Genomic DNA, 12,784 nt, shown 5'->3' with positions numbered 1-12,784 from the left:
GGTCCTGCTTTGAGCAGGTGGTTGGACTAGATGACCTCCTGAGGTCCCTTCCAACCCTGATATTCTGTGATTCTATGATTCTATGACTAGAGATAAAGCATCAGCAGAGACCAGTGATCTGGGAGTGAAGATTCCCATCTTTGTCACGGATGCGCTAGTTGACCTTCTGAATAGCCTTTCCATGCATTAAATGGAGATTATTATTGATTATTTCTTATGCACTGCTACCAAAAAGCCCTAATCAGCACCTTCGAGTCATACTCTGCACTGTGTAGAGTTCTAGGCAGAGTATGTTCCCTGGTAAACAAGCAAGACAAGGCTGAAGACTGAGCTGTGTGGGAACCTGTTTTTGTGACCCTACTTAGGGTTCTTAGGGCCAATTCCATATCTGATGGTGCTCCATGAGTCAATAATTCCTGCATGTCATGGTGTGGGAAACGTTAATAGGCTCCAGCAGGAAACACAAGAGTGGATGCTGGGTATCTATCATTGTTCCTTAATGCAATGAAACCCAGGCTAGAGAGTCCATGCTGTAGGGAGTTCCCCATTCACCTGATTGCTCAAAATCTGAGAGTAGGAAAAAAAACAAACTTTTGCCAAGATACGTGCCAAGGGGAAACACCTCAACTAGAACATACCTCAGGGGAAAGATCTGGGTGTCATTGTTAGCAGCTCCATGGAAACAGTTGCTCATTCACATTAGTGGCCAAAACAAAGACAATGTTCAGATGCCTAAGGAATGGGATGGAGAATAACCTGCTCTGTACACATGCTCAGTTGTGGTCACTCAGTCTCTATAAAGAATATAGCATAGAAAGGGGATTTTCAAGACAGGCTATGAGAATGGAGCAGGCTGCCACACATGGACAGAATGAAAAGTCTGGGACAATTTAGTTTAGAGAAGAGACAAAGAAGGGGGAATATGATAGAGGAGAGGAAAATAAAAGAATGGAACTGATTACATTCAATTGACCAAACAGAGAACAGTTCCCAACCAGTAATATCTATAGATACTTAGTGCTTCAAAAGGGCTAATTCCCCAACTCGGAGGCAAATTATGAGCAAAACTGTTTGGGAAAAAAATTTAGATAGAAAAATGGGAATGAAATTTGGGAGTACTTTAAGAAGAGTTCTTGAAGAAGAGTTTATTAAATAGCTAAAAAGTCACAATTCCACAGTCAGAAAAGTGGGCAACTCTGGATAAAACCCTTGTTCAGTGGCAAAGGGAAAGCAGCAATTGTGTGTGTGTGTTGGGGGGGGAGAAATAAATAACAAATTGGAAAAAGGGAAAATAGATAGCAAGTAATACAAATTGGAAATATTGAAAATTGATGAGGGACGTTAAAGTTATCAGGGGAAATCCATGCTTGGCAGGGCTAAGGATCACAAAAAGGAGGTTATTAAGTATATTAAGAACATAAGAAATCCTAGAAAAGGTAGGTCAATTCCTACTCATACCACATGAGGTGATTAAATACTTTCCAGTCCATTAGTGGTCAAGGAGGATGTTAAACAGAATGTACAGTAAAACCATAGAGTTACAAACACCAGAGTTACGAACTGACCGATCAACCACTCATCTCATTCGGAACTAGAAGTAAGCAATCAGGCAGCAGCAGTGCCAAAAAAAAAAGGGTAAATACAGGACAGTTTTGTGTTAACTGTAAAGTATTAAAAAAATAAAGGGAAAGTTTAAAAAAAAGTTTTGACAAGGTTAGGAAACACTGGAAAAGCTGCTATGAGATTAGTTCAAAAAATAAGTTTAGGAATATAATTTATGCCAGTCAACAATACAATTTATGGAATACCAGTCTTGTCAAATAAACCCAATTTCATCCTTTAATAAGATTACAAGTTTGGCTGATCAAGGGAACTGCACAGCTGCAATAGACTTCTATTTCTCTGAGGCATTTGAGTAAGTAGGGGAAAATATTTAGATAAAAATATAAACACTATACAATATCGGTAGAGCACACATTAAATGGACTGAAAACTGGCTAACTAACAGATCTTAGAAAGCGACTGTCAATGGGCCATTGTCAGTAAATGCAGGTGTTTCTACTGGCATTCTTCTGGGTTCACTTCTGGGCCTGATGCTATTCAGTATTTAAATCAATGAGCTCTGCAGCAAGAGATGGTACCTGTGAACCCTGAGATGGAAGCGTCTACTCTGGGAATCCCCCTCCGGTAGCCGTGTCCCACACCGCTCTCAGCCCAGCATCTGCAGCAGCATCCCACGCCGAGAGCCAACACAGGGGTGTGCACCATTTATAATATAGCTCTGTGCAGTCCCAGTGGGGAACACTCAGCCTCTAGCAAAGAAGCAGGCATCTGAATGTAAACAGCCTGCAGACAAGCCTGTCTGGGCTCCTGTGTTCTTTATCCATGTTTAGGAGAAAACAGTAATTAAGGAACCTTCCCAAAGGGAGATGAGAACTCTGGGGCTCTGTGTTGAGTCAGAGAGGAATTGGCTGCTCTGTGCACTTGTGTATATTTAGAAATTATAGTTAATTAGTCAGAAAACTAGGGATAATGCCTAGATCTCCATAGGGTCTAATACCTTGTAAATGCCCAAGATGGTGGGGTAGACAGTAGAGAGACCAATCTGGAGAAAGATGCATGAGGGGAGAAACAAACACTATCTGCAGACGCACGGGGCTGTTGCTAAGAGATCAGAGATCAGTAATTCTCATCATTAACTATCAACACTCTATGTAGCACCTTTCTTTGAAGGATCTTCAAAACACCAAGCAAAGAAAAGTCACTGTGAATATATCCCCATTATACTAATAGGTAAGCTGGAACACAGGGAGATGTGACTTGGCTAAGGTCACACAGAGAATGACGGACAGAACCGAGGGCTCCTCTATTAAATGTTGTGATCACTGTCTCCCCATCAGTAGCTGAGCGCATGACAAGAGACAAATGGACTCAGGTCTAGCAGGGCCTGTTCGTTGGGTGGGTGTGATGCACTTCCCTGGGATACAGCATAGAGTTGGGGTACCACTAAGCCCTCTGGCATACCAATCTGGGCTCTCTCTCACACTGTGAGGCTGTGACAAGCTGCAGTCCTCTCCAGGATTTCCACTTACACAGCCATACACAGACAGGGACACACCCAGCTGCAATGACATGAATGCTTTCACTTGCCAGTTCAACACAGCTCCCCAGCCTAGGATCCCAGAGCTGTAACATCGTGCCCCCGGTCAAAAGTCTTACCATTGCAAGTTTATTACCCAGTTTGCCCCCACTCAGTGTGGAGAGGACAATGCACCAGCCCCTGTTCCTGAGGAGATTTTCATTTTCGTTTCAAACAACACACTGTTTTAGGTAATATATATATAACAGATTTATTAACTACAGAAAGATAGACTTTAAGTGATTATAAGTAATAGCAAACAGATCAAAGTTGGTTACCTAAGAAATAAAGAAAATTGAAATCTAAGTTCTATACAGTGGACAGGATTTGAATCAAGCAGTGTCTCACCCTGATGGTACAAATAGTCCACCAATCTACCATTCACAAGCTAGAAATCCCTTCAGCCTGGGACCATGTCCCCAGTTCAGTCCTTCTTCCCAAGGTGTTTCCAGGTGTTGAGTTGTGGGGAGGATGAGGCCAAGTGATGATGTCACTTCCCCATTTTATAGCTTCTTCCATGTGGAGGGAACTTCATTTTCCCAAGCAAAAGTCCCCAGCTCAGTTCATGGAAAAATACAGGCACAAAATGGAGTCCTGTGTCACACCAGTTGGTCACATGCACTTGCACACTTTGACGAGTCATAGCAGGGGCCATTACCCATATCCCGGCTACAATGTTCACAGGAAACTCCGTCAGGTGTGGATAAGCTTCTTCTAAAGCCTATTGTATTTCTTAGTGGGCCATTACCTGGAACAGTTCATCCATAATATTCTGGCTAGACTGGATGTGAACTACCTTGTGGGTACTACCCTGGAGCAAACAGGAAACTCCATCAGGTGTGGATAAGCTTCTTCTAAAGCCTATTGTATTTCTTAGTGGGCCATTACCTGGAACAATTCATCCATAATATGCTGGCTAGACTGGATGTGAACTACCTTGTGGGTACTACCCTGGAGCAAACATGTTTGAAATACTGGTACATAGTCAATATACATAACTTTAGGTGCAAAATGATATATGCATACACATAGGGTAATCATATTCAGCAAATCATAACTTTTCCATTGAGACCTTACATGACATACTTTGCATAAAACACATCATAATTATATCACCATGGTAAATATGGGGTTCCAGGGTGCTGCTTTGGGCACAGGGAGCCACACCTCGCCCCTTAGTTCACTGCAGGAGTACTAGTCACTGACTGATGAGGAGGCAGTGTGTCCAAGGCCCTCTTTTTAGGTTTTGACCAAACAACTCTCAAGAGTTGCAAACACTTTGTGGATCAGCCCTGTGATCTCAAAAGTCAGCAAGTGTGCCTTCTCTGGGTTCCTAGAAAACCTCTCTTTATATCTGTGAAGCACTGTTAACCATTGTGTTTTTCCAACTGGTGATAACTCAGTACAGATATTCATCAATGTCATGAGGTGGTGTGCCTCAGTTTCCCCCTCCACACAGCAGACCAGGTTTATTATCATTTCCCGGTTGTGACATGCTTTGAGCCTGTTTACAGGTGTTAGCTGAGAAGCAGTATCCCCACCGGGCTTCTTGTTTACTACTCCTAGCATGTCCAAAAGCTTTTCTGAAAAATCATGCACGTTACACTTTTTCATAGGATTTACCATCAGTACCAGATTTTTTGTTTGGTTTCTTCAATAGCCATTGTGTCTTTCAACATCTCCCTGAACTTTAACATGTGTTTAGTTACTTGTTTTCCTTTCCCTGCAGTGTCCCCTTCAGTAGGGATCCTAGTCTAAGGTCATTTTGAGGTCTTGGTATGCCAGGGTCTGGTGAGATAAGGATGTAAGGGGACTTTGCATGTTGGTTAGCTCTCTGTGGAGCTGCTTTACAACCCCAGGGTTATGGCCATGCAAAAATCCACCCCCACCCTGTGATGCTCTGTGCCTTGGAGGAACACCCTGCACCCCCATGTTCATCCTTATAATATGGTTGTGTGGTATCCAATGCAAAGTTTGCCGTCTTGGGTGTCTTTGGAAGGCTCATGATGCACTGAGCACTGTTGTTGTAGTAATGTGATAGGTTGTAATTTCATGTATATAATTATGAGGCTGAAAATGTGTCCCCACGGCTTAAAACAAGACCAGGTAAAAACTCTCCAAGAGCAGAGGAGCAGTTCACAGTTCACACCTCATCAGGACATGTATGGGACAAACCCAGCCTACCCTCACTGGAACAAAAGACACTGGTCTAGGCAGCAACAACTGGTCTGTTGGACTCTGGAGTGAGTCATCCCCCTTCCCTTGGTCAGTTTGGGACTGTGATGAGGTAACGCTCACCTGACTCTGAAGGGGCGGGGAGCAAAGCCAAGAGGGAAGAAAGGACATGGTAAAAGGTAGAGACGTTTGCCAGGCTCTTCCTCTCTCTTCCACCTCCATCTACAGACGCCACCACCCGCAAGCGACTGAAGTGCTGATCAAAGGGGAGAGCCTGGCTGAAGGGCAACCAGCCAGCCTGTGGTGAGATGCATCTCAGTTTCTAAGGGCACTGAAAGTGTTAAGATCAGCTTAGAATGCGTTTTGCCCTAGTGAACAGGAGTGGCTAACAGGGGAGTTTTGCGAGGGAGTTTCCAGGAGGAGTGTGAGCAGCGGCTAGAACTCAACATTTTTAAACTTAAAAGCCAAGAACAAGGAATCAATTCTGAAGCACTCAGAGGAAAGTGATCGGGAACAGTCAGCATGGATTCACCAAGGACAAGTCATGCCTGACTAATCTAATCGCCTTCTATGATGAGATAACTGGCTGTGTGGATGAGGGGAAAGTGATGGACGTGTTGTTCCTTGACTTTAACAAAGCTTTTGACACGGTCTCCCACAGTATTCTTGCCAGCAAGTTAAAGAAGTATGGGCTGGATGAATGGACTATAAGGTGGATAGAAAGCTGGCTAGATCATTGGGCTCAACAGGTAGTGATCAATGGCTCCATGTCTAGTTGGCAGCCGGTATCAAGTGGAGTGCCCCAAGGATCGGTCCTGGGGCCGGTCTTGTTCAATATCTTCATTATCGATCTGGAGAATGGCGTGGATTGCACCCTCAGCAAGTTTGCATATGACACTAATCTGGGAGGAGAGGTAGATACACTGGAGGGTAGGGATAGGATACAGAGGGACCTAGACATATTAGAGGATTGGGCCAAAAGAAATCTGATGAGGTTCAATAAGGATAAGTGCAGAGTCCTGCACTTAGGACGGAAGAATCCCATGCATCGCTACAGACTAGGGACCGAATGGCTTGGCAGCAGTTCTGCAGAAAAGGACCTAGGGGTGACAGTGGTCAAGAAGCTGGATATTAGTCAACAGTGTGTCCTTGTTGCCAAGAAGGACAATGGCATTTTGGGATGTATAAGTAGGGGCATAGCCAGCAGATCGAGGGACGTGATTGTTTCCCCCTATTCGACATTGGGGAGACCTCATCTGGAGTACTGTGTCCAGTTTTGGGCCCCACACTACAAGAAGGATGTGGAAAAATTGGAAAACGTCCAGCGGAGGGCAACAAAAATGATTAGGGGACTGGAACACATGACTTATGAGGAGAGGCTGAGAGAACTGGGCTTGTTTAATCTGCAGAAGAGAAGAATGAGGTGGGATTTGATAGCTGCTTTCAACTACCTTAAAGGGGGTTCCAAAGAGGATGGATCTAAACTGTTCTCAGTGGTAGCAGATGACAGAACAAAGAGTAATGATCTCAAGTTGCAGTGGGGGAGGTTTAGGTTGGATATTAGGAAAGACTTTTTTCACTAGGAGGGTGGTGAAACACTGGAATGCGTTACCTAGGGAGGTGGTGGAATCTCCTTCCTCAGAAGTTTTTAAGGTCAGGCTTGAGAAAGCCCTGGCTGGGATGATTTAATTGGGGATTGGTCCTGCTTTGAGCAGGGGGTTGGACTAGATGACCTTCTGAGGTCCCTTCCAACCCTGATATTCTATAATTCTATGATATAAACAAAACAACAACAAAGGAACCAGCTGCAGGAGTAAAAAGACCAGTAGGAGAACACTTCAATCTTCCTGGACACTTAATGATAGACTTAAAATGGCAATTCTTCAACAAAAAAAGTCAAAAACAGACTTCAATGAGAAACTGCAGAACTGGAATTAATTTGCAAACTGGACAGCATCAGATTAGGCCTGAATAAAGACTGGGAGTGGATGGGTCACTACAAAAAGTAATTTTCCCTCTGTTGATATTCACCCCTACTTGTCAACTGTTGGAAATGGGCCACATCCACCCTAATTGAATTGGCCATGTTAGCACTGACTCCCCACTTGGTAATGGAACTCCCATCTTTTCATGTGCTGTATATTTATACCTGCTTACTGTATTTTCCTATGCATCTATGCATCTGATGAAGTGGGTTATAGCCCACGAAAGCTTATGCCCAAATAAATGTATTAGTCTCTAAGGTTCCACAAGGACTCCTGTTGTTTCTCCAAGACTCCATGCAGCTCGCCTGTGTACAGCAATGGTGCCCCCCTACCCGATGACGGCACAGTGGTGTGGAAAAGTTACCATTAATGGGGCAAGAAACAAAGCAGCTCTGCCAAAGAACCTGCAGCAGTGGATTGTCCAGTATCTCCATAAGAGTTTCCTGGAGATCACTGAGGGAGATTCCCATGAAGTGAGGGAGTCCATCGACAGCCTATTCCATCACACAGGCTAGGCATGTGGTGGGAGACATACCTGCTTTCTGCAACTCTCCTGCCACCAACAACTCACTTTGGCAATTCCGAAAAACAAATCCACTTACCGGAGCCTCCTCTCCTGTTTGACTGGCTAGCCTCCTCCAAGGTAGAAAACAGCTCCTGGCTGCATGCATCTCTGACCTCTGAGTCATTCTCTGTCTCTGGGTCCCCTTCCACATCCTCATCCAAGGTTTCCTCCTCCTGGCTCGGTCCACTTTCAACTGGCACGCGAGCCACTGAATCATCCACAGTGGTCTTCACAGTGGTGGTGGGATTACCACTGAGTATCACGTCCAGCTCTTTGTAGAACCGGCAGCTCGTGGGTGCAGCACCGGACCGGCAGTTTGCCTCCCACGCATTGTGGTGGGCGTTCCACAGCTCCTTCACTTTGACCCTGCACTGCAGTGTGTCCCAGTCATGGCCCCTTTCTGTCATGCATCGTGAAATCTGTCTGTAGGTATCATAATTCCTATGGCTGGAGCGCAGCTGGGACTGGACAGACGCCTCTCCTGAAATGCCGATGAGGTCCAGCAGCTCGGCATTGTTCCACGCAGGGGATTGCCTGGTGCATGGAGCAAGCCTGGCCACCTGGAAAGATGCGCTGAGAACACTGCACGTGTCACCGAGCAAACAGGACGGGGACTTTCAACATTCTAAAGGAATTTACGGGCTGGGGATGATGGCTGGTCTCCTGAGGGCAGGTCGGTAGAGTTCAAACCGATGACCAGAGAGGCAAGAACAGGCCTTGTGGGACACCTCCCGGAGGCCAGTCGCAGTGCTGTAATCTACCACGGTGTCTACACTGGCTCCGCAGCGCTGAAAGCTCTACGCCTCTCGCTGGGGTGGGTTTTTTCAGCACTACAACTGAGCAGTTTCTGCTCACTCAGTGGCTTGGCAGCGTGTACCCCTTGGGAGTTACCGTGCAGAAAGCTGCTTTACTGTGCAGAAACTTGCTGGTGTAGACAGAGCCTTACCACATGTGCCTTCTCTGGGTCACTAGAAAACCTCTATTTGTATCCGTGCAGCACTGTTAGCCATTGTGCTTTTCCAACAGGTGAAAACTGAATAGAATTACTCATCAATGCCATGGGGCTGTGTGCCTCAGTTTCCCCTTTCTCATAGCAGATCAGGTTTATTATGGTTTCCCTGCTGTGACAAACTTTGAGCCTAACAGGCATTAGCTGAGAAGCAGAATCGCCATACGTCTTCTTGTTTACTACTCCTAGCATGTCCAGAAGCTTTCCCCAAAAATCATGCATGTTACACCTTTTCATACGATTTACTGTCAGTACCAATCTCTTTATTATAAGCAACAAACTTTCAATTATGAGATTTAACAATAACACTAAACCTTTTGTCACAGGTGAGTGTTTCCAAATATTTTTTATTAGACCAAGCCTTCTTCTTGAACAGTTTGGTTTATCCAATACCCATTGTGTCTTTCAACTCATCCCTGAACCTTCAAATGTGTTTAGTTACTGGTTTTCCTTTCCTCTCAGTGTCCCATTCAGTAGGGATCTCAGTGTTAGGTCATCTTTGGGGTCTTGGTGTGCCAGGGTCTGGAGAGGTGAGGATGTCAGGGAACTTTGAGTGTTGCTAGCTTTCTGTGGAGCTGCTTTCCAATGCCAGGGTTATGTCCATGCAAAAAATCCACATCCTCCACCCTGGGTTTTCCCTGCGATTCCCACTCCCAGCACTGGGACCTTCCCCACCCCTTTCCTAGAGGGTTGTGATCTCTGCTTTCTGGGCTAAGAGGTGTGTTTTCTCCAAGTAGCTCTTTCATAGCTGCTTGGTATGTCTTACCAGCCTGAGGAATTACTTCCTCCCCTCTGTCTGGTGGGTCATTAGCGTTTTCAGAAACCACTATCTGTTCAGTAGGATCGATATCCTGTCTTAAAAAGTCAGAGTTAGTTTTCACAAGCATGCCAGGAACAAAGTTCTGAAAAATCGGGACCTGGATTGTGGTCCCCTCCCTCACCCCTTTCTCTATTTCAGGCTTGTGTGACTGCTCCCCTCCAGGAGGAGAGTTACACAGTTCCCTCTCAAAGCCTGAGCCATGGGTTGGGTGCCTGGCAGCACAGACACTGAATCAGCCATTCTGTCCTGGATATCCTCCTCCATGTGATCAGTGAGGACTTCCTAGCTGAACTTTAGGGCTCACAAGCTGTATGATGCACAGCCTTGCCCACCTGCCTCAGAGCCCTGCTCCCAACCCTCAGCTGCTTTTATACGGCTTCCCGGCCTCCTTCTCTGCCCCTGACTGGCCTGTCATCCCCAGCTCTGTGTCCTCACTGCCCTCACTGCAGGCTCCTTGTGAAGCTGAAGCAGCTTCCGTCCCAGGCCCAGAGCAGAGGGAGCCCAGATGGGGCAGGGAGGGAGGGGGAGATTGTGACACACTGGCACCCCCATATTCACCCCTGTCATATAATGATGGTATTTTCTGTAGAAAGGATTCCTTGTGCGGTATCATTCTAATAGTATTAATCTACTGAATATTAATATCCTCTTCAATTGTATGTGAAGTTATGACGTTTGTCTGTGTGTGTGCTACTGAAACATGGGGTGAGTTGAGAACATCCTCGAGCTGCCTTTAGGTACAACAATTAAAAGGCCAAAGCATGTTGATAATTTATTGAGGAAATGCACACAAGCAGAAGGATTATCCCAGGAACTGTGTACCATAGAAACCGCACTACACAATGGGGACTGTTTGATCCTGGTCACAGCAAAAGGGGGAAATAACATGTTGGAAGGGGTCCTTATTCTCCATACAACAACACACTTGAAAGTGCCAGAGGAAAAAGACTGAACTGGCAGGAAAGTGCTGGTCCCAGGCAGGAAAGAAGGAAGTCTGCCTGAAAAAAATGTACCTGCTTGTGCTATCTAACTGAGTGAGATACTACTTGATTCAAATACTAACTAGCACATTAGGCTTAGATTTAAATCACTATGTGTTGTGTGAAGTGCAAAGGAGGCAAATATCAGCTGATAAACAAGAGTTGGTGCCTGTCCACTTTCCTTTGTGGAAGTGGCAGACTGGGTAATAAATTCATACTGGTCGCGTTTTGACCAGGGCAGGATGGTAGAGCTCTGGGGCCTTAGACTGGGAGCTGGGAACATTTTGGCTGTAGCCTCTCTATTGTGAGTTCATGAGTGGCTGGCCAGAGCATTCATGAACACAGCTGGGTGTGATCCCTGCCTGTAGATGTCAGTGTGAGTGTAAGCTTGGAGGGTTTTGCAGCTTGTCGCAACACCATAGTGCAAGAGGGAACCCAGATTGGTGGGACAGAGGGCTCAGCTGTACCTCAGTTCCAGGGGGCACCCCAGGGGAGACCCATCACTTAGATGACGCAGAGAGTGATGGGGAGGAGGAGAGGTGAGAGCAACAGGGATGGGGTCTTGGGGGAAAGAGGCACAGAAGTGGGTGGGGCCTTGAGGGAAGAGGTGGGGCAGGGGACAGGGCTCCATGGGTCCAGTTACAATTACAATTAGAAAGGTGGCAACCCTAGGAGTTAATGAGCTGTACACAGACCAATTCCCCCGTTTGTCATGCTGACACAGCACAATAAGTCTAGGAAATGATTGAATGTCTCTTAGACTGTCCAGTCAGTGATTCAGGGAAGAGGGCCTAGAACCATGTCACCAGCCAGGTCTTCACGGCACTCAGTCTGAGAGTCAGAGCACCAGGAGAAAACTTCAGGTCCCTTTATGAGTAAAGAGCAGGAGCAGCCTGCCCCAGATCTGTTTGGTCCTTACCCCGTAGATGATAGGGTTTAGCATGGGGGGCACCAGGAGGTACACATTGGCAATGAGAACACGGAAATGCAGGGCCACATTCTGGCCAAACCGGTATGTGAGGGAGGAGAAAAGACCAGGGATGTAAAAGGCTAAGATGGCACAGAGGTGGGAGACACAGGTCCCAAATGTCTTGATCCGGGCTTCCTTTGTGGGGAGACTGAAGATGGCCCTGAGTATGTGAATATAGGACATGGCAATAAAAAACATATCCAGACCATTCCCACAGAACAACACAAACAGGCCATAATAACTATTGACACGGATGTTGGCGCAGGCCAGCGTCACCACATAGATGTGCTCGCAGTGCGTGTGGGGGATGATGTTGGTTCTGCAATATGGCCAGCGCCTCACCAGGAAGGGATAGGGCAGTACGAGCATGCCTCCACGCAGCACCACGGGCAGGCCAATCTTGGCAACCAAAGGGTTTGTCAGGATGGTGGAATGTCTCAGGGGATGACAGATGGCCACGTAGCGATCCAAGGCCATGGCCACAAAGATCCCAGACTCCATCACTGTGAAGCAGTGAATGAAGTACATCTGGGTGAGGCAGGCACTGAAATTGATCTCCCTGGAATTGAACCAGAAGATGCTCAGCATTTTGGGCAGGGTGCACATGGACAGGACCAGGTCGGTGACGGCCAGCATGCAGAGGAAATAGTACATCGGAACATGGAGGCTAGCCTCCATCTTCACGATAAACAGGATGGTGAAGTTCCCCAAGATGGCTGTGGTGTACATGGTGCAGAAGGGGATGGAGAGCCAAATGTGGGCTGCCTCTAGGCCAGGAATGCCCAGCAGGATGAAGGTGGAGGGGTTGGTGAATTCGGTTGTGTTGGAATCTGACATGGAGACGGTGTCCAAATCTGAAGCAGAATGATGTCTTCTGCATATACTGTACCCTCCCGTGACTTCCTGTGTGCGCCCAGGATCTAGGGTGACAGTCGCAGTACAAATGCCTGGGTGGAGAGACAATGTTAATATGAGACATTACATGCACTACTGGGGGCTGTTCTCATGGGGGAAGCAGATTGGTTGTTGTTGACACAGTGAAAAATGGTACTTTCTTTATTCAGATAAATGAATTATGAACAACTGACCCTACTAATGCCAATTCCATATTGGATGGTGCTCCGTGCATCAATAATTCCTA

The 12,784-nt window shown here is 46.3% G+C and overlaps 1 pseudogene; it reads right to left on the bottom strand.

The window, feature by feature from the left end:
- Nucleotides 1-11,532: 11,532 nt before the first annotated feature.
- On the bottom strand, nucleotides 11,533-12,523 carry LOC140911961 (olfactory receptor 52E2-like; annotated as a pseudogene).
- Between the last annotated feature and the right edge of the window lie 261 nt (nucleotides 12,524-12,784).

Source organism: Lepidochelys kempii, chromosome 1, assembly GCF_965140265.1.
Source record: "Lepidochelys kempii isolate rLepKem1 chromosome 1, rLepKem1.hap2, whole genome shotgun sequence".
NCBI lineage: Eukaryota > Metazoa > Chordata > Testudines > Cheloniidae > Lepidochelys > Lepidochelys kempii.
The sequence above is the reverse complement of the archived record's forward strand: the minus strand, read 5'-3'. Positions and strand labels throughout refer to the sequence as shown.